At 39.8% G+C, this 21,194-nt stretch overlaps 1 protein-coding gene across 3 annotated transcripts in view; it reads right to left on the reverse strand.

The window, feature by feature from the left end:
- The window catches only part of LOC108714669 (collagen alpha-1(VII) chain), a 145,565-nt gene extending 137,045 nt beyond the window's left edge, over positions 1–8,520 (reverse strand). For 2 of the 3 annotated variants that reach the window (XM_018259086.2, XM_018259084.2), the window contains exon 1: positions 8,211–8,519. The gene's annotated coding sequence lies outside the window, so the exon portion shown is untranslated. Of the gene's footprint in view, positions 1–8,210 lie in introns of all 3 variants that reach the window. The other variant, XM_018259085.2, reaches the window with a different exon arrangement.
- Positions 8,521–21,194: the final 12,674 nt, after the last annotated feature.

The raw sequence follows: 21,194 nt of genomic DNA on the forward strand, positions 1-21,194 counted from the left end.
TGTTCTCTGTTTATTGTGGTTTTCTTTTTGGGCAGCTGGGAAGCTTGGATCCCCAAGGCAAATGATCTCTGCTTTAACTCTAATAACAGCCTTGTGTCCCAAGACAGAAACAGATTAGACATCCAGAGGGAAATTCTACACAGGGAGGTTTATTGATTCAGGGAGCCGTTGCATAGGAAATTCAGAAAGAAGGCTTTGAAGCACCTTTGTATTAAATATAGCTGGGAAAAGAAATTAAAGCACAAAAGTGCTGAGGACAATCCATATTTCTTTTAATTTGGGGTGAGTTAAATTCCCTTTTTAATATGGAGGTCCTATTCTTGGTTATTATGAGTAACGATGACTCTATTTATATAATTGTTCATTTAAATACTCATTGCAATACTTTGCATCGCGCATGCACATTAGCCAATTAGATTGCGGGGCTGGGCCCCTTGTGAATCAGAATGTATATACTGTACTTGTAAACCTACACTCACGCATATGTTACTGCATTTATCTGACTTTAGTAGACAAAGTGTTATTTCTCTATAATAATAAAACAGTAGCTTGTACTTGATCCCAACTAAGATATAATTAATCCTTATTTGAGGCAAAACCAGCCTATTGGGTTAATTAATGTTTAAATGTGTTTTTACCAGACTTAAGATATGCGGATCAAAAAAGAAAGACCCCAAGAAAACCCCAGGTCCCAAGCATTGTGGATAACAGGCCCCATACCTGTATATATAATCATTATTTTCTTCAGTTACGCCGTGGCAGCTGTACAGTGAGATTACTAAACAAATACCAGAGTGATTCCTCCCCGGCACCAAAGCAAGACATCTGTTAGCTGAGCAAATCAAACCTTGCAGAGTGGGTGTGCCTCGCACAATAATGTGTAACCTGAGGCATAAAGGTGGGTAACCTGCCTACAACTGCTGTACTTGTTCATGATCTCTTAGTCAGGTTTGCTTTTATACTGTATTAACTGTTAAGGGACCTTGCACTGTGGAAACTCTTACATTGCTTTGCACAGGACATATGTACATAATAATAATGTACAGCTGGCACAAAATACGGTAACATGGTGCCCGCAGGGTGTCTCAGCATGGACCATTTACGACTGGCACAGTGGAACAAGGCATCTGGCACGGGTCTTGGGCCTTCCATCGTCTAACAAGTTGTCTCAATATGGATCTTGCACATTTGTGCACATCTCAATATGGGATTGGGAAGCTTGGGTTACATTGGCTAACAAGATGTCTCAGGTCTTGGGCCCTTTAAGCTTGAGCAGTATAACAACCAGTCTAAACATGGCACCTTAATTGGGCATAGTATAAAAAGATATCTCAGCATGGAAGCCTTAAATTTCACAGAGTAACAATGAGTCTCAACATGGCAGGTCTCGACTGAGAATCAAGACTGACATTTCAAGCACACAGAAACTCAAAATCCTGCCACCAGCCCAATAAATAGTAACTGTCTCTATGGCAACCTACAGCCGCACTTTGATGTTACCATATAGTTTTAGTTAGGTGCAGATATATATCTATATTTGCTTTTCTTAGGCTAAGAACACACATGCAGATGTAGCGAGCGGTTTTGACGCGGTTCATGCCGTGGTTTTTCAAAAACAGGCCGACTGCCGCGTATCTACCCTATCGGTTTAAGCTTAGTAAATGGCCGAATATCGCTAGTGTATACGTGGCGGTCAGCATGGCGCGGATACCACTCGCTACTTCCACATTGTGTCCATAGCCTTAGTGTAGCAGTGTGTCTCAATTAGGGATGCACTGTATCTAGGATTCGGTTTGGGATTCGGCCAGGATTCGGCCTTATTCAACAGGATTCGGACTAGGCTGATTCCTTCTGCCTGGCCGAACCGAATCCGAATCCTAATTTGCATATGCAAATTAGGGGCAGGGAGGGAAATCATGTGACTTTTTGTCACAAAACAAGAAGTAAAAAATATTTTCCCCTTCCCACCCCTAATTTGCTTATGCAAATTGGGATTCGGATTCGGTTTGGTGAGGGAATTTGCCCCTAAAAGTCAACTTAAAGGAGAAGCACCCGTTTCAGATTTAACAACGTAACCGGCATAAGATATCTCAATATGGGAGCTTTAAGCTTTTGTAGTACAACAGGGTATCTCAATTATTAACCTTTAAACTTGCACGGTGTAACCAATTGTCTCAGAATGGGACCTTTAAACCTTTAAAATGTCTAAGCATGTCACCTGTAAACGTTCATTGGCACAGAGTTACTCATTGGCACAGAGTAATAAGGCTTCACAACTTTACGTTCAGGACAGAGAGGAAATGTGACAAATGACATATTTTTACAAAGACATTTTTAGTAGTAGTATGTCAGTGATTTCGAGCGCCCCAGCTGTTTTTGAATCATAACCTATCATTATAATCACTATAATTATTACCTCTTAGTGGACGCTGGGATTTATAGGTTGGCAAGAGCTGCAGGATCACCTTTTTATTGATTTTTTTAAAAATAAATTTGGGGTTCTATAACTTCCTCTTGCTCTGTTGCTTGTAGATTTGAGACAGATTTTGCCATTGTGCCCACAGGAATTCACTGTCACATTAGGAAAAACAAGTCTCCGGAAACTATGACCCTTGTCCCTGACTTGCTTTGTTTTCTAAATTCTGCCACCTTTGTAATGGCTGCATTTTTTTACCCCTTCCCCCTGGACAAGCCCGGCTGCTTAAGTGGCTGTATTTTTTTGTAACTTATGTTCTAAAGTCACCCAATGGTCTATTCTATTAATTGGCTTGTTAAGCTCCATTCTGATGTCTCCAGACTATTGTGCCTTATTCACAGGCTTGTTCTGGTTCATTGTAAAGGGCAATGCCAGAGCCCGGCACATTTCGAGCAAAGTCATTGTGTGGCTGCCAAATACAGCCCTTCCCTTTATTTATAGAAGCAGAAGCCCTTCTGGCTCCTTCCCTCACATTCTCAGCGTGGGCAGGGGGGTTGCTCTTGGTGCATCAGAGGATTAACCCGGCAGCAATTTGTGGGACAATTAACTTGTACTTTGTCTGAGGTATAGAATAAATGATATGATTGTATTGTACACAAATTTCAGTTGGGGACATGATAAGTCAGACTTCAGAAGTGATCCCAGTGCCATGAATTCACATCAAAGCAAGGCAAGTAACATCCTGCACACGGCACAGAGACAGCTCTGGAGAACACATGGCTTCAAGTTCAAGAATATGTTTGTGGCAGCTCGTATACTAATGAAACCCCCCCAGAGGTGGTACTAGTGATTCTAATCAAAAGAAACAACAAAGTTCCATTGTCATGACCGAAACTGTGTGGGCCCTGTTGTTGCAGAGGGCTATATCCATATATGTCACAATACATAACTGAAAGTTGCTGGGATTCATTAACTAAATGTGGGACATGGTGCAAAGTGCAAAAACTAGTGCCATATCCATGTTTTTTGCCCCTGTAATGCAGGTAAACCTACGTAAACCTACGTTTAGAGACCAAAGTTCCCACTATGAATAACTTGCTGCTTGCATTCGGAAGCACTGTATTTGTGAAGGTTTTTAAAATAATTATGCTCCATTGGGCATTTTTTGTGTAGGGCCCTGCCACCTCTAAATATTAAAAGTATTGTAAAGTATGGGAAGCACTCACAACAGCAGATTTTCAAGTTGAAAAAGGGCCAGTAGGTCCGAAACATGTCGTGTGGTGACACAATAAACAGCATAATTGCAGTTAATCTGCTGTTGTGAGTGCTTCCCATACTTTACAATACTTTGGATATTTACAGGGTGCCAGAGACGGAGCATCCAGGGAACCATCACAAGAAGTAAGGCACAAACACTAATCAGTGTAAAACCCCCTGCTATAGACCTCTAAATATTAGCCCTGTCTGCCAAACTGTTTAAAAAAAAAGTTGCAAAAAAGAAACTTTTCTGTGTGAAAGGTGAAGTCCTGCGCAGAACCAATTTCTAAGACCCGGACCCGACCCAAACCCACAACCTGCAGCTCGCAACTCGATCCGCAACCCACATATTTGCCCACGTAATCCGCTACCGACCCGGACCCGCAACTGCCTTAAAGGAGTAAAATATAGACAATATTACATAAAATAAGAAATTTAGATGAGACCCACAACCCAACCCTCGACCCGCAGATCCGTGACACACAGACCCGTGGCTTTACCCGCACCTGAAAATCCTCCCCTCGTTTCACAGGGTGCCTGCTTTTTTTGCTGGTTCCCGGCCCGCTGTAGGACTCTAGTGCAAGGTAGCATTAATTGCACGGTATTCCTTGCAGCTTTAAAGGGACAGTATACACCTAAAAATGCCTTTAGCTAAAAATGATCAATTTAAATAGGACTTGTATTGAAATTACATTTTGCCTATCATTTTAATTATTAAAGATTCATGTTTTTTCCATTATAAACAACAAATTGGAAGTTTGGGTTATCCTCACTGAACTCTCCTCCTCCTTCCTTTATAAACAGGTACCAGAAGTAACGGGAGTACTATAGTACATCTGGCATCATATTCTTGTATACAGCAGAAACCATAGATATTTCTCATTTAAAACAGTAGGCACAAAGTATGTTCAGGACAAGCCCTATTCATTCAAATGGGGTGTAAACTGTCCCTTTTAAATATATTTCAGCCCAATCGGACATCTGCTGCCAGCTAAAGAGATTCTATTTAGATTTACAGTAACTACTGTTGAAAACAATTCTAATAATAACTATATCAAGCTATCCGGCATCTCCCTATTTTGAGGAGGTAAGATTTCAGATGGTGCCTTTCCTTATACACCCTCACTTAGTAAGAATGAATGAGATCATGTCTTAAGACTCCTCCTCCCCCGAGGGATCTCCAATGGATATAGCATCTAGATTCCATGGATTTAACTCACTCCCCTCCTATTGTGAGATAACCTAGATATCAACAGTAATAATGGAAGTATAGGATCTATTATTGGGATTGGAATGCTTGGGTCTGGGGTCTGTTCCGGATATGGGGTTGCTTCTGAATTTGGAGAACTATGCCTTTAAGGGTAGGGGCACACTGGCCGATTCGGGGAAATTTAGTCGCTTGGCGACTAATCGCCTTGTCTTTGCGGCGACCAATCTCTCCGAATGCCTTCCCTCTCTCTTGTGCTGGCTAAAATGAAAAATTGCCTGCGCTAAAGCACATGCGGCGATTCTGGCGACTTTGGAAAACGAATTGCCGCGTGCTTTAGCGCAGGTGATATTTCATTTTAGCCAGCGCAAGAGAGGTGGAAGCAGTTCGGGGAGATTGGTCGCCGCAAAGACGAGGCGATTAGTCGCCAGGTGACTAAACCTCCCCGAATCGTCCAGTGCGCCCTTACCCTAAAGCTATATCCTCATATTTTACAACAGGGGTTTCATTATTATTTTTATAATGCAGAAGTCATGTCACAAGTCAAATGCCATTAAGCACCAATTATATAGGGAATTATGTACCCCCTTTTGTAAAAAATAAGGATATTATAACTGATGACATCACTAAGCACTGTTTATAAGGATATCTTTTATAGGATATTCATGGCCCTTGTGTGTATATTTTTACAGGCTAGTCATGGTGATGGTGTATGATAAGAGTAAAAATCGAAACGTATGGATGTATTTGTTTGTATGTTTGTTGTTCTTTAATACAGTTAAATTTTAATTATAGACAAAGTTAGAGTGCTCACCGGTAACCAATCAACCTTTTCAGGTGTCAGGTGCTAGACAGTCTATAAGACCCCCTGCTCAGGGTCAAAATATCATGGAAGTCCAAGAAAACCGTAGCACACAATTTGTAATGCAAAGAAAAGTGTTTTTATTGGCTCAAAGTAGACATCAAAAAGTTTGGCAACTAGTGATGGGCGAATTTGCGCCGTCTCGTTTTTGACGCCGGCGCCCGTTTTTCCGACGCCGGCGCCCGTTTTTGACGCCGGCGTCCATTTTTCGAAAAAAAAAATTTGACGCCGGCGAATTTTTTCTGCGATTTTTCGCGGGAGTTTCGCGAATTTATTCGCTGGCGGCGAATCGTGCAAATTCGCCGCGAATTCGCGCCTGGCGAATAAATTCGCCCATCACTATTGGCAACGTTTCGGGCCACACTGGGCCCTTTATCAAGCCTAAATCAAGTTTTAATTATAGCACCAGGCTTCATTCAGAATGTCGACTCCACTGAAGGCCCCGTGGCTGCACAAGCCAAACTAATACAATATGACTTACAACATCTTTATGACCATCATATTTTACTTCAGCAGCAGCACAGTATATGCCTTGTTCTTATTAAGAAATGGAATTCGCACACATCCCTTTGAAACGTTTAATTTATTGGGCTGAATATCGCTGCTTAAGGGGGGGTCGTGTGGGTGCTGAGAGTTGTAATTCAACAACTGCTGGAGGGCTGCACAGAGAATTTTCTAAGAAAGGAGCAGTGTGTTTAAATGTTCAGCCCTGGGCTCAGCTGCCTGACCATTGATGGAAGAGCAACGATGGTTTCCCATGGAAATGAGATTCCACTTTTAGCATCAGGCCATACATTAGGCCGGACAATAAGAGACAGGTCAACAACAGGACGTTTATGTGTTTCGACCAGACTGTTCCATTCGGGAACAAGGAAAGCTCAGAATTTGCTGTCAGGATGAGCACAATGTTCAGTCTAACATTGAAAGGCCACATTATAACCCTACCCCCAGCAGACTCAGAGTCAAAGTGAAGCAATATATCTTCTGCCCTTTATGCTGGAGATCATTACCCAAGAGCTACATACGCACCAACACACCCACAGTAGCACCCACACTAAAGCTGCCCGAAATTTGTTTAGGCTGTTTGGTCAATTTCGACAGTCTATGTCACCTCAAATCTCAATATACTACAGATATGGCACCTGTTACCCAGAATGCTCGAGACTGGGGGGTTTCCGGATAATGAATTTTTCTATAATTTTAATTTTCATAGCTTAAGTCTACTAGGAAATCATATAAATAGTAAACAAAACCAATGGACTGATAATTAAGTCTTAACTTGGATCAAGTACAAGGTACTGTTTTATTATTACAAATAAAAAGGAAATCATTTCTAAAAATTTGGATTATTTGGATAAAATGTACTCTATTGGAGATGGTCTCTCCGTAATTTGGAGCTTTCTGGATAAGGGGTTTCAGATAACAGATCCCATACCCGTATACTGTGATCCTTTTGGATCTCAGTTTGTCTGTCCAAACTCAAAATTTAATCTGCTGATGCCCCTTCTTGCTCTTGGGATGGGACCGTTTTTAATGAGGGATTGTGAACACCCTCCAGCTTTGCATATCTGGTCTATCGATCACTGTTTAGCTGCTCATATTTTATATTAAAGTGCATTGTGCCGATGCTATATATAGTGAATAAGGTACCCCCTCTTGTAAAATATAAGGATATTATAAGTTACCGAGGAGTTTCATGACCATATAAAAACACGAGGCCGAAGGGCGAGTGTTTTTATACAGGTCATGGAACTCCGAGGTAACTTCTAATATCTTCATATTTTACAACTGGGGGTACTTTATTATAATACACAAATTTCAATGAGTCCTGACTGAAATGACATCAGAACTCACAGTTTATAACTGATGACATCAGAACTCACCGTTTATAAGGATATCATTTACAAGATATTCATGGCTTTTGTGTATTATAAAATAATAACCCCTATTATCACTTTGGCAAATGGCAGGTGCTAAAGATCATACATGCTCTTTGTATATGTCAACTGCTTATGAATGGTGTAATTAAGTGACTCAAGAAATTTTGTACTGTCCAAATCCAAGGGAAAGCCAATTTGCATTTTTTTATTGTCATTAATTAAGACATAATTAAGTCATGATAACATTGCCTGCATGCAAGCCTGCTGTCCTCTATATGTCCCATTAGATGGAAAGCTCTTGGGAGCAGTAAAATTAGATGCCAAATCTTTGTTTGTTACACTGTATATAATTGTAAAGCGCTGGTATGAATAAAGGATGCTGCTGCCCCAAATACACTTGCACACTTGCACACTAACACACCTGCAATAACCCCCACACTACAGCTGGCACTATATATATATATATATATGTCCAATTTATTTGGGTAATTTAATTTTGACCATGTTACCCGGCCTGCCTATGTATGACCCCTTTCAGGGACAATTTCAACAATTATCCAGCATCAAAAGAAATAATACAAACTTTACCTTGTTTGTAAGAGCATAATCCAAAGGTATAAATTCCCTTGCCTTTTCAGGATGCTGGAAACTGAAGCTGAGATCCTCTTGCCCTAACACGTCTATGGATCCTGTTGTATAGTTTTCAGTTCCTCCTCGAGACTTTGGAAGCTGTCACAGGATGGGAGATTATTTCTTAATACTTGCAAGAACTGCAAAAGAGAAAGATACAAACAGGGTTCCCATAAAGTCTCTTTCCAGATATTCCCCTCACTGCTTCTTCCTTGGCTTGTACTTTCTGCCGTCCCCTCTCATAAGATTTTTTTTTAACATGTGCCCTAAAGCCAAAAAAAAAAGAGTTTGAGTCTGTAATTAATTCTGCAGCCCATCCCCTGTTCCCCTCGGCCAATCAGCAGAGAGGGATTTACATTTTGGATACAACCTCTGGCCACCAGGTGAATGGATAAGAAGCTCTTTGAGACAAGAACGTTCTCCTTTAACACTTAAATGAGCACGAGGAAAGTTTTTTAGAACTAGAGAGAGAAGGGTTAAAGTCCAGGAATATCAGTGTAAGCCCTAATAGAATTTACAGAATTAAATCTATGTCTCCCAGGAGAACTCAAGTTAGTTAAAGATGGGGATACTATTAAAGGAAGCAAGATTATTATTATTACTGATATGTATTTTTAGAACGCCAACATATTTTGCAGCGCTGTAAAATAAATGTGTTTATACATGAATAACATACATATAACATAAAGAATTACATACATAGTGACCAGTAACCGATACAAAAGGTGAAGGCCCTGTGCAAAAGAGCTTACAATCTAAAGGGAAAGGGAATGAGGCACAAGGTGTGGGAGTGGGCAGGATTAGGAATAAGCAGGTGAGAGGTGTAGCAGATGGTATTGCATTTGGTAGCTAAACTGAATGAGGGTACGCTTCTCTAAATAAATGTGTTTTAAGAGATCTTTTGTAAGCAAGAAAAGTTGGAAGAAAGTTGGACAGACCGTGGGAGTGAATTCCATATTCCATTTTTAGAATTGCAATGCAGAGTCTCCACAGCTCCATAGATGTAGAACTGTACCCCTGCCAACACATTGTAGTGCCCAGAATTATAAGGCAAGAGGCACCAGTACATTTTTATATTTTTAAATTGTAAGCTCTAACAAGCACAGCCCCTGCACCCCCTGTATGAGTCAGTATTTGTATATAATACACAAGAACCATGAATGTCCTGTAAATGATATCCTTATAAACGGTGAGTTCTGATGTCATCAGTTATAAACGGTGAGTTCTGAAGTCATTTCTGTCACATGACTCACTGAAACGTGTGTATTATAATAAATAAAGTACCCCCAGTTGCAAAATATGAGGATATTAGAAGTTACCTCAGAGTTACCTTCAGCCTGGTGTTTTTATATGGTCATGAAACTCCTCTGTAACTTATAATATCCTTATCATTTACAATAGGGGGTACTTTATTCACTATATAATACAGAAGAGCCATGAATATCCTGTAAATAGTGATGGGCGAATCTGTGTCATTTCGGCAAAAAATTCGCAAATTTAGAGTGAAATTCTCAAAACGTCGGAAAATTTGCGAAACGCATTGATGTCTATGGGCGTCAAAATAAATATATCAAATATTTATAAAACAAATACATTTTGACGCTAGCGACAATTTTTATATGCTCGACTATTTTGTCCAAATGCATTAAAGTCAATGGCCGTCCGAATAATTTTGATTTTTCACAGGCTAATTTTTGCCGCAGTTTCACAAATTTATTCGCTGCCGGCGAAACGAGGAAATTCGCCACAAATCCATGCCTTGTTGTTTGCTTCAGGAATTTTTTTCGCCCTTCACTACCTGTAAGTTATATCCTTATAAACGGTGCTTAGTGATATCTTCGGTTATAATTGGAGCTTAGTGATGTCATTTCTGTCACATGACACACTGAAACTTGTGTATTATAATAAATAAAGTACCTCCTGTTGAGTATATGGTGGCGGAACTCCTCGGTATAATATCCCTAAGTCTACTAAACTAACATTTAAAGGAATAGTAACACCAAAAAATTAAAGTGAAGACTACTATAATTTATATAAACAAGCTGCTGTTTAGCCATGGGGGCAGCTATTCAAAGCTGAAAAATGAGAAAAGTCATTGAAGTGAATAATGAATACTCTCTGTAAAGCTTTGTGTAAATATGTTGGTGATATTTATATAAAGGATAATAAATAAATACATAAATCAACAAAACCTACAATAGTCTGCATTCGGCCACTAGGTGGAGTTTACAGGGAAACGAGCAGTAGCATAAATCCTTGGAGAATGACATTGCTGCAAAAGTACAAATTGCTCAGAGCCCCATGTGAAATCAGCAATGGTTATGTAGGGCTTGGACTGTCCTGGCCCCAGCAAGCAAGCACTAGTTTCTAATTGGAGATAGTTACATCATATATAGAACACTTAACTTAGTTGGTCTATGCAAGGAGAATGCAGATAAGAGATATACTGTTTATACTGTACCACTAGCATATTGCCTGGCACACCAGCCCCATCCCACCTGCAGGAAAAAAACATTGGAGCATTTACTGAATAATTTTCCTTGCAGCGTCTGTAACACAAAAATGCAATAAATGCCTCTGCGAGGATAATTTACTACCAAAAAAACGGTCTCGCATGGCAGGCTCATTCACTTTTCGTGAAGGCATGAAAATTATTTTTAAGGGTGTAAAAACAAAACCATAACTTAAAAATTATTATTAAGACTTCTGCTCCAGGGAAATAATTTTCAGAACTACAGGATGACAATTAACGACAGACTCATCCATAGCTTTAGATCTCTTGAAGTTACTTGAAGTCCTTTCATTTTTTCTACTGTTTCATTAGTAGCAATGCCCCTCAGAGGTGCTCAGAGGATGAGCGGGATCCCAAAATAGGAATCATTTCCAGAATGGCTAGCCTTTAGTAATCACCTCCCACATACAGAGATATCATCCAGCATGAGATGTTGGGTTAATGAGTGGATGTTTCCAAAGGCTTCTGGCAAAACAATAAGGGGCACATTTACCTAGGGTCGAAAATCGAGGGTTAATTAACCCTCGATATTCGACCATCGAAGTAAAATATTCGAAGATATTCGAAGTCAAAGGATTTTGCGCTTTTCATACGATCGAACGATTCGAATGATTTTAATCCATCGATCGAAGGATATTCCTTCGATCAGGAAATTGTTAGGAAGCCTATGGGGACCTTCCCCATAGGCTAACATTGGCCTCGGTAGGTTTTAGGTGGCGAACTAGGGGGTCGAAGAATTTTTTAAAGAGACAGTTCTTCGACTATCGAATGGTCGGATAGTCAAACGATTTGTAGTTCAAAACGTTCGATTCAAAGTCGAAGGTCGTAGTCAAAGGTCGAAGTAGCCCATTCGATGGTCGAAGTAGCCATATTCGACCATTCGAAATTCAAACTTTTTTTCCTCTATTCCTTCCCTCGAACTAAGTAAATGGGCCCCTAAATGTCATAAAAAGTAGTCGAGAATAATACCATTCTGTGGCCCCTATACTTCCTGTGCCCCCCTGCTTCCTCTGTAGTTACACCCCTGATACCATTTTGGTTCTAATTGGTATGGAGAAACCTAATGACATGTCTCATAATACAGGTATGGGATCCCTTATCCAGAAACTCATTATCATTTAGAAAAGTCATTTCCGATAGGCTCCATTTTATCCTAATAATCAAACTTTTTTAATTTCCTTTTTCTCTGTGACAATAAAACTTGACTAAAACTAAGATATAATTAATTCTTATTGGAAACAGGACCAGCATATTGGGTATATTCAATATATATGTGATTTTCTAGTAGACTTAAGGTATAAAGATTCAAACTAGTAATTCAGAAAAACCCAGGCCCCGAGCATTCTGGATATCAGGTCCCATACCTGTATAATAAAATTTCTCACTTATTTTAGTACAAGAGCAGGAAACACACCTAACTAAAATAAGCTCTAATGACACATATAAAGATTTGATTAACCAGAGGTAATTGGCCACTCCAAAATAAAGTTGTGATTTTTGTTTTTGTTCTAAAAACAAATGCTCTGTAAGGCTACGCATTTATTGTTATTACACTTTCTATTCAGGCCCTCTCCAATTCCAGTCTCTTATTCAAATCAATTCATGGTTGCTAGGGTAATTTTGACCCTAGCAACCAGACAGGCTGATATTGCAATCTGGAGAGCTGCTGAATAAAAAGCTAAATAACTCAAAAACCACAAATAATAAAAAATGAAAACCGTTTCAAATTGTCTCAGAATATCACTCTCAAACTGAGAGGTATATTTATCCATGAGTGAAGTTAGAGATCACCACAATCTGCTAGAGTGAAATTCCGCCACTCTCCATTCATTCCTATGGGATTTTGATAGGAGTATTTATCAAAGATGAACTTTCACCCATTGATAAATACTCTTTTAAAAATCCCATAGAAATTAATGGAGAGTAGTGATCTCTAACTTCACTCTTTGATAAATATACCCCTTTAAAAGTTTATTTAAAAGTGGACAACCCCTTTAAGGAGCCTCCCTAAAAGCACCACCTAATGTATATTCATATATTTCCAATAGAATTCTTAAAGGGGCCATTGTTTAATTCATAAATAGCAATTCTGTGTTTATGAGCAGAATTAGTTCCATATTTATGATACCCCAAATAAAATGCTTACTATCTTAGACCCTATAATGCCTTGCGGCAGTGTTACAATACTGTTGCTGAAGCTGCTCCTGGTCACACTGTGCAATGACTAAATGTACTTTTGCCACCTGACATGCTCGGACTTCTCAGCTGCTTTTCACTCTGCAGGTCTCTGACTTTTCTGAGGGGCACATTTTTCAAAGGTGGAATTTTTTGGTGATGACACTGCTCATAGCTTCACATCAATCTGCCTGGGGTATTAACTTTGTGAAGGATGTTGAGTTATGAATGGGATAGTGTCTAACTGATAGTGACATAAAGGGAGAGGATTATGGGGTATCAGTGTGACAAATAAAGGTACAAATGACATCATGTTCCAGTCCGATGAATTCTACCTTAATTTACTTCTGTTTGACAGATTTGAGTAGAATTATTGATGTTAAGTTTATTCAGGAAGAAGGAGAACTGTTTGTATAGATTGCCTGGGACTTACTGTGCATGCCATGAATAACTAAGGTAGTTGAACTGTAGTTAATAACCTCTGGGAAGGGTCTGTGTCTGTGACCAGGTATAGTAGGGAGAGATGTGCATATAGTAACAGTGGGATAATAGTCTCTGGGAAGGGAGTGTGACTGTGGGATAGCAGGTATAGTAGGGAGAGATGTGTCTATAGTAACAGTGGGATAATAGTCTCTGGGAAGGGAGTGTGACTGTGGGATAGCAGGTATAGTAGGGAGAGATGGTGCCTATAGTAACAGTGGATAATAGTCTCTGGGAAGGGAGTGTGACTGTGGGATAGCAGGTATAGTAAGGAGAGATGGTGCCTATAGTAACAGTGGGATAATAGTCTCTGGGAAGGGAGTGTGACTGTGGGATAGCAGGTATAGTAGGGAGAGATGGTGCCTATAGTAACAGTGGGATAATAGTCTCTGGGAAGGGAGTGTGACTGTGGGATAGCAGGTATAGTAGGGAGAGATGGTGTCTATAGTAACAGTGGATAATAGTCTCTGGGAAGGGAGTGTGACTGTGGGATAGCAGGTATAGTAGGGAGAGTTGGTGCCTATAGTAACAGTGGGATAATAGTCTCTGGGATGGGAGTGTGACTGTGGGATAGCAGGTATAGTAGGGAGAGATGGTGCCTATAGTAACAGTGGATAATAGTCTCTGGGAAGGGAGTGTGACTGTGGGATAGCAGGTATAGTAGGGAGAGATGGTGCCTATAGTAACAGTGGGATAATAGTCTCTGGGAAGGGAGTGTGACTGTGGGATAGCAGGTATAGTAGGGAGAGATGGTGCCTATAGTAACAGTGGATAATAGTCTCTGGGAAGGGAGTGTGACTGTGGGATAGCAGGTATAGTAGGGAGAGTTGGTGCCTATAGTAACAGTGGGATAATAGTCTCTGGGAAGGGAGTGTGACTGTGGGATAGCAGGTATAGTAGGGAGAGATGGTGCCTATAGTAACAGTGGGATAATAGTCTCTGGGAAGGGAGTGTGACTGTGGGATAACAGGTATAGTAGGGAGAGATTGTGCCTATAGTAACAGTGGATAATAGTCTCTGGGAAGGGGGTGTGGCTGTGGGATAGCAGGTATAGTAGAGAAAGGTGGTGCCTATAGTGGCAGTGGGGATAATAGTCTCTGAGAAGGGACTGTTGTGGGAAAACCTTTATATAACTGCTTCCAAACCTGTTATCCTACAACAACTTAAAAACCATAAATTGCCCCATTTTACTAGTATTTATTTTCCAGACAGTGCTCTCCTTTTACCAATATGCTATTGGTAATGTGACAGTTGGGTTGGGAGTACAACCTTATAGAAAATAAATTTGTGACCTTCAACCTTCTAGTAGTTCTTTTACAACAGTGGTTCTGTAACTGTCACATAGAAGAAAATTTAAACCCCTTGTGCCTGGAGGGAGGTCATCTTGATGTTTTTTTTTTATGTTTTCATTACTTCTGTCTTTCATTTAGGAATCCTTAAGAATATTTCACCACTGACTACAGATTTACTCTTGTATATTCCTTAATACAGGGGGTTCTTAACCTCCTTCTCTGTGGATGTATATGAAGTCTAGGAGTCAGCTGCACAGTCCAAAAATTGATGTATACGGGTATGGGACCTGTGTACTAGAAAATCATGTAAACATTAAATAAACCCAATAGGCTGGTTTGGCTTCCAATAAGGAATAATTATATATTAGTTGCAATCAAGTACAAGCTCCTGTTTTATTATAACAGAGAAAAAGGAAATCATATTTAAAAGTTTGGATCATTTGGATGAAATGGAGTCTATGGGAGGCTGCCTTCCGCAATTAGGATAACGAGTTTCCGGATAACAGATCCCATACCTGTATATAATTGAATTACTAGTGTCTAATGCAATTAGAAATTTAACTTTATTGAAGGGAATCCTCTAAACCCAAAGCATTTTTGTCAGTATCCCTTAAAGGAAAACTATACCCCCAAAATGAATACTTAAGCAACAGATAGTTTATATCAAATTGAATGACATATTAAAGAATCTTACCAAACTGGAATATATATTTACATAAATATTGCCCTTTTACATCTCTTGCCTTGAACCACCATTTCGTGACTCTATCTGTGCTGCCTCAGAGATCACCTGACCAGAAATACTACAACACTAACTGTAACAGGAAGAAGTGAGGAAGCAAAAGGCAGAACTCTGTCTGTTAATTGGCTCATGTGACCTTACATGTGGTTTGTATGTGTGCACAGTGAATCTTACGATCTCAGGGGGCGGCCCTTATTTTTTAAAATGGCAATTTTCTATTTATGATTACCCAATGGCACATACTACTAGAAAAGTGTATTATTATGATAATGGTTCATTTACATGAAGCAGGGTTTTACACATGAGCTATTTTATGCAATATCTTTTAATAGAGACCTACATTGTTTGGGGGTATAGTTTTCCTTTAAGAACCCCTGCACAAACACAGTTTTTAATCCCAGAAAAGCGTGACCTGGCAAATAAATTAGCACAGTGCATAAATAAATCGTTTGTTCACTTATTTTCCACTAGATCTGCCACCTCCCCCTTACATTCCATTATACCATTATATGTTTGTTTTTGCTTTTCTATTTTCCATATTTAAATGGATTTTCTTAAGCCGCTATCAAGGTCATTTTAGACCACACCCAAAACCCCCCTAATCTACCCAAACCTTACATATATCATTCAGTGGATTCTCCTTTTTCAGGTGCCAGTAGACCACAGGGGGTACAAGTGTCCCGGGCCCGGGTCTGAAGGGGGCAATGCACATTTCCGAAGTCCCGAACAACCAAAATGCAGAAGTGCCGAACAGCCAAAGTCCGAAAGCGCCAAAAATAGCCTGAAGCCACGAAGACAGCAGATGCCGAACTCCCGAAGCAGCGAAAAGACCCAAAGTCACGAAAGTAGGCGAAGCCCTGAAGCCACGAGTTCAATTCCTCTGAACACCAATTTGTGTTTTTTTTAATCCCCTGGCCACCCATGTATTATTTTAATATTCTATAGGCACCTGCCACCAATGTATTTTTAAAAATATTCTTTGGGCCTCCAATTTTTTTAACTTGTAAGGGGGGCCCGGCACCAATGTTTTTTTAAAAAATATTCTTTGGGGCCCCAATTTTCTTTAAACTTGTAAGGGGGGCCCTGGCACCAATGTTTTTTTTTTTTAACTTATAGGGGGGCCCTGTCACCAATTATTTTTTTTAAACTAAAAAAAAATTTGCAGGGGGCCCCCGAAAATGTTGTTGTACGGGGCCCCGTGATTTCTTATGGCGGCCCTGATCTATCCTAAAGCAGTAACGATGTCCCTTGCTCTTTGGGTCCCATAGAACAGCCAACCCAGTGTAGAACTTGATTGATGCTCATATTTAGAGCATGTGTGCAAAGTCAATCAGAATCTCAAGAGATTGGGGAGATGGGGGAGAAATATAATTGTATGTGGGGTCCTGTAGCTTCTAGTTACAAAATGAAGAGCGAGGAACAGCCTGCCCCCTACATTAAGGAAGCCAAAAGGACATAGAGCTTATTTATAGGTCTCATAGGGGAAGAAAGAAGCAGCCTTTCCCCTCTGTAATGGAAGAAGTTGCCACATACTGTAATAATACTGTTATTGTATTTTCCTTTCATCAATGACATATTCTAAGGGCAAAGGGCCCCTCTCAGGCTGAGGCTCTGCATTGCTACCGGCCTGATTTAACCATATCATTATTGAACTAAACTCTGCTCACATTTGGCACCCAGCTGGGTTAAAAAGCCACTCTCAGTGCCAAGAATGTGTTTTTAGCCTGTTTACCCTTTGGCAGCTTGTTTCCAACATCACACTGCTATATGATTTCTCTGACTCACCCACCCACACCAGAGGTGGATGCGCAGCCATGGATGAGCCGGCAGCTGTACAGTGTCTGCGAAACGCATTGGGATCTTACAAGCAATGAATTCCCTCGCTTACTTACTCATTGCTATCCAGACTTCTGTGCTTAGTCAGCCCACCGAACATCCTGAAAATGTCTCATGGATTAACATGATGGAAAGAGTTTGAACAATTCCAAAAGATGTTTCTTTGTTTGCTCTTTAACCCTTCCCTGGAATGTTCATCTATATCTTGCTGGACACAACGGGTTAAACCCAAGGCATCCTACACAGATAATATCCATGTAAATTGTATATAGAGGCATATCAGGCTGCCTTGTGGTGCTGGCACAAGAATATGTTGAATGCTGCATTCATTAAAATTCCATACAGAAAAGAGCTTCACCGTTATAATAAACCCTTATGGATACGAATTTCGAATTTATGTGATTTTTTTTTTTACTGTAATAAATTTGAATAAACTCACAACTGGAATGGGAGGTTATTTAAGAAAAAATTAGAACGTCTAATATTCGGTCGAATAGTCCCGACCAGAAAATTTTAATCGAATTCCGAAAAAAACTTGAATGTCAGGAAAGCAATTAACATATTCAAATGGTTCAATGGAGCTCTGCCATTAACTCAGCAGGTTTTAGGTGGCGAATGTTCGAATTAGAACTGTTTCCATAGTCGAGGTGTGATAAATCTCACATTAACATTGACATTCAAATTGGGGGATTAAAATTTGAATGTGTGAATTAACTATTCGATCATTAATAAATCTACCCCTTAGTGTCAGTTGAACCTGGTGTATCTCTTCCCGAGCTGCAGCCATTGTAAACGAAGTGGTACAGGTATAGTATCCGTTATCCAGAAAGCTCTGAATTATTGAAAGACCGACTCCCATAGACTCCATTATAATCAAATAATCAAAATTTTTAAAAATGATTTCCATTTTCTCTGTAATAATAAAACAGTCGCTTGTACTCGATCCCAACTAAGATATAATTAATCCTTATTGGAAGCAAAACCAGCCTATTGGGTTTATTTAATGTTTCAGGTAAGTCAATACAATCACTTGGGAGTGGCACCTCCAAGTGAAACAAGCCTTTACTTCTCCTTTAACTAAAGTAGTAGCTTGAAATGTTGTACATTATGTTTTGTGCTTCTGTACCAGCCCAAGGCAACCTCAACCCTTTAGCAGTAAAGATCTGTGTCTCCAAAGATGCCCCAGTAGCTCCCCATCTTCTTTTCTGCTGATTCACTGCACATGCTCTGTGCTGCTGTCACTTACTGAGCTTAGGGACCAACTCACAATATACAGTACACATAGAATAGAAATTTCACAATTTAAGGCTGATTAGTCATTAATACAGATAATTACTACATGGCAGCACAGAAACCAGTGCAATTAGCATCAGAATTTAATAATCAGCCCTGAAGCATCAGCTTATATTACAGACCAACCTCATTTTCTGTTGGATAATTAGTGATGAGCCCTAAGCTTGGCTTCTCAACAGCTGCTCAGAGCCCACTGAGCATGTGAGTGTCACAGACACTTTCCAAGATGGTGACCCCCTGTGACAAGTTTGAAGTCCTGGATCATTGCTGCTATTGATAAGCTAAAACTTTAGGCTGGTGCAATAAATGCAGTATAAAAAATATGGCATTTTTAGCCAAATTAATTTTTAGGGTTTAGTTATCCTTTAATGTGGAGCAGAAACAAAAATCCATATTACAGAATAATCCCATTTAAATGAAAACAAACATTATAGAATATTATAATAAGAAATGCTGTATTTTTTTACATGGCGAATCTACAATCCCAGAGGTTGACAACATGTATAACAATAATGATTCAGGGCTTCAAAGTGGACCCCAGCAGCTCCCCATCTTGGATCTTGCCATTGTTTGTGTGTCATGGGCACTGCACATGCTCAGTATACCCTGCTGCTGAGATACTAGGAGAACATAGTAGTGCTTAAATATGATCACAGAAAGTGAGGTTACATCTGTCATTAGTGATGGGCGAATTTATTGGCCAGGCGTGGATTCGCAGCAAATTCCTGCGATTCGCAACCGCGGAATAATTTCGCGAAACCGGCACAAAAATTAGCTAGCGTCCAAAAAAACGGACTCCTGCGTCAAAATATGACACCGGCGTCAGAAATGAGACGTCGGCGACATTTCGCAAATTTTGCGCCGTTTCGCGAATTTCGCGGGAAATTCGCAAATTATTCGAAGGAATATCCTTCGATCAAAAAAACTTAGGCAAGCCTATGGGGACCTTCCCCATAGGCTAACATTGACTTCGGTAGCTTTTATCTGCCGAACTAGGGGGTCGAAGTTTTTTTTAAAGAGACAGTACTTCGACTATCGAATGGTCGAATAGTCGAACGATTTTTACTTCGAATCCTTCGATTCGAAGTCGTAGTCGTAGTCGAAGGTCGAAGTAGCCCATTCGATGGTCAAAGTAGCCCAAAAAAACCTTCGAAATTCGAAGTTTTTTTACTTCGAATCCTTCACTCGAATTTAGTGAATCAGCCCCTATGTATTATGTAGAGATAGATATTCTAAGACAATTTGCAACTGAATTATTTTTTTTATTGGTTTTTGAGTTATTTAGCTTTTAATTCAGCAGCTCTCCAGTTTGCAATTTCAGAAATCTGGTTGCTGGGGTCCAGAGTACCCTAGCAACCATGCACAGATTTGAATAAGAGACTGGAATATGAATAGGAGAGGGACGGAATAGAAAGATGAGTGATAAAAAGTAGCAATAACAATACATTTGTAGCCTTACAGAGCATTTGTCTTTTAGATGGGGTCAGTGACCCCCATTTTAAAGCTGGAAAGAGTCACCAGAAGAAGGCAAATAATTTCTGAGACAGCGTGCAACTGGTTTTTATTTTTTATTATTTGTGTTTTTTTTAGTTATTTAACTTTTTAGTAAGCAGCTTTCTAGTTTGCATTTTCTGCAGTTTGCTTGCTAGGGAACAAATGACCCTAGCAACCATGCAGTGATTTGAATAAGAGACTGGAATATGATTAGCAGAGGGAACAGAATAGAAAAATAAATAATAAAAAGTAGCTATAACAATAAATTTGTAGCCTTACAGAGCATTTGTTTGTAGGATAACAGGTTTCTGGATAAGGGATCCCAAATGTGTTTTAGGATCACAGGTCATTGTCTCATTACTCTTACATTTACTCATATGCCTGGCCCAGTGGGGGGTCTCTTGCCTACACTTTGAGGTGTTTATCTCAGTCAATATTCCAAGTGATTTATAAAACCAGCTGAGATTATGAGTTCAGCAGAAAATGAGAGGAAGGTAATAAACACGCTTTCTCTCCCACGCAGAGACCCCAAAGGAATACGTGTTATGACATTACACAAACCATGATTTAAATCACATGAACTATTTCTTTCCAAAGCTGCCAGAATAATTACTATCAGCGTGGAAGTACAAAGACAGTTATTTCCATGATTGGGTTCTCTGAGTTCAATGGATAAGAAAAGAAAATGAAGTTGAAACTAGGGATGCACCGAATCCAGGATTCAATTTGGGATTCTGCCTTTTTAAGCCGGATTCGGACTCGGTCGAATCCTTGTGCATGGCCGAACCGAATCCGAATCCTAATTTGCATATGTAAATTAGGCATGGGAAGGGAAATTACATGACTTTTTGTTACAAAACAAGGTAAAAAATATTTTCCCACCTTTTCCTTTCCCTCCCCTAATTTACATATGCAAATTAGGATTCCGATTCAGTATTCGGCCGAATCTTTCACGAAGGATTCTGGGATTTGGCTGAATCCCAAAAAGTGGATTCGGTACATCCCAGGTTGAAACTAAAATGATCATGTACATACATATACAGGTATGGGACCTAATATCCAGAACGCTCAGGACCAGGGGTTTTCCAGATAAGGGATTTTTCTGTTATTTGGATCTG

The sequence above is a fragment of the Xenopus laevis genome, chromosome 4L (genome assembly GCF_017654675.1).
Source record: "Xenopus laevis strain J_2021 chromosome 4L, Xenopus_laevis_v10.1, whole genome shotgun sequence".
Lineage (NCBI taxonomy): Eukaryota > Metazoa > Chordata > Amphibia > Anura > Pipidae > Xenopus > Xenopus laevis.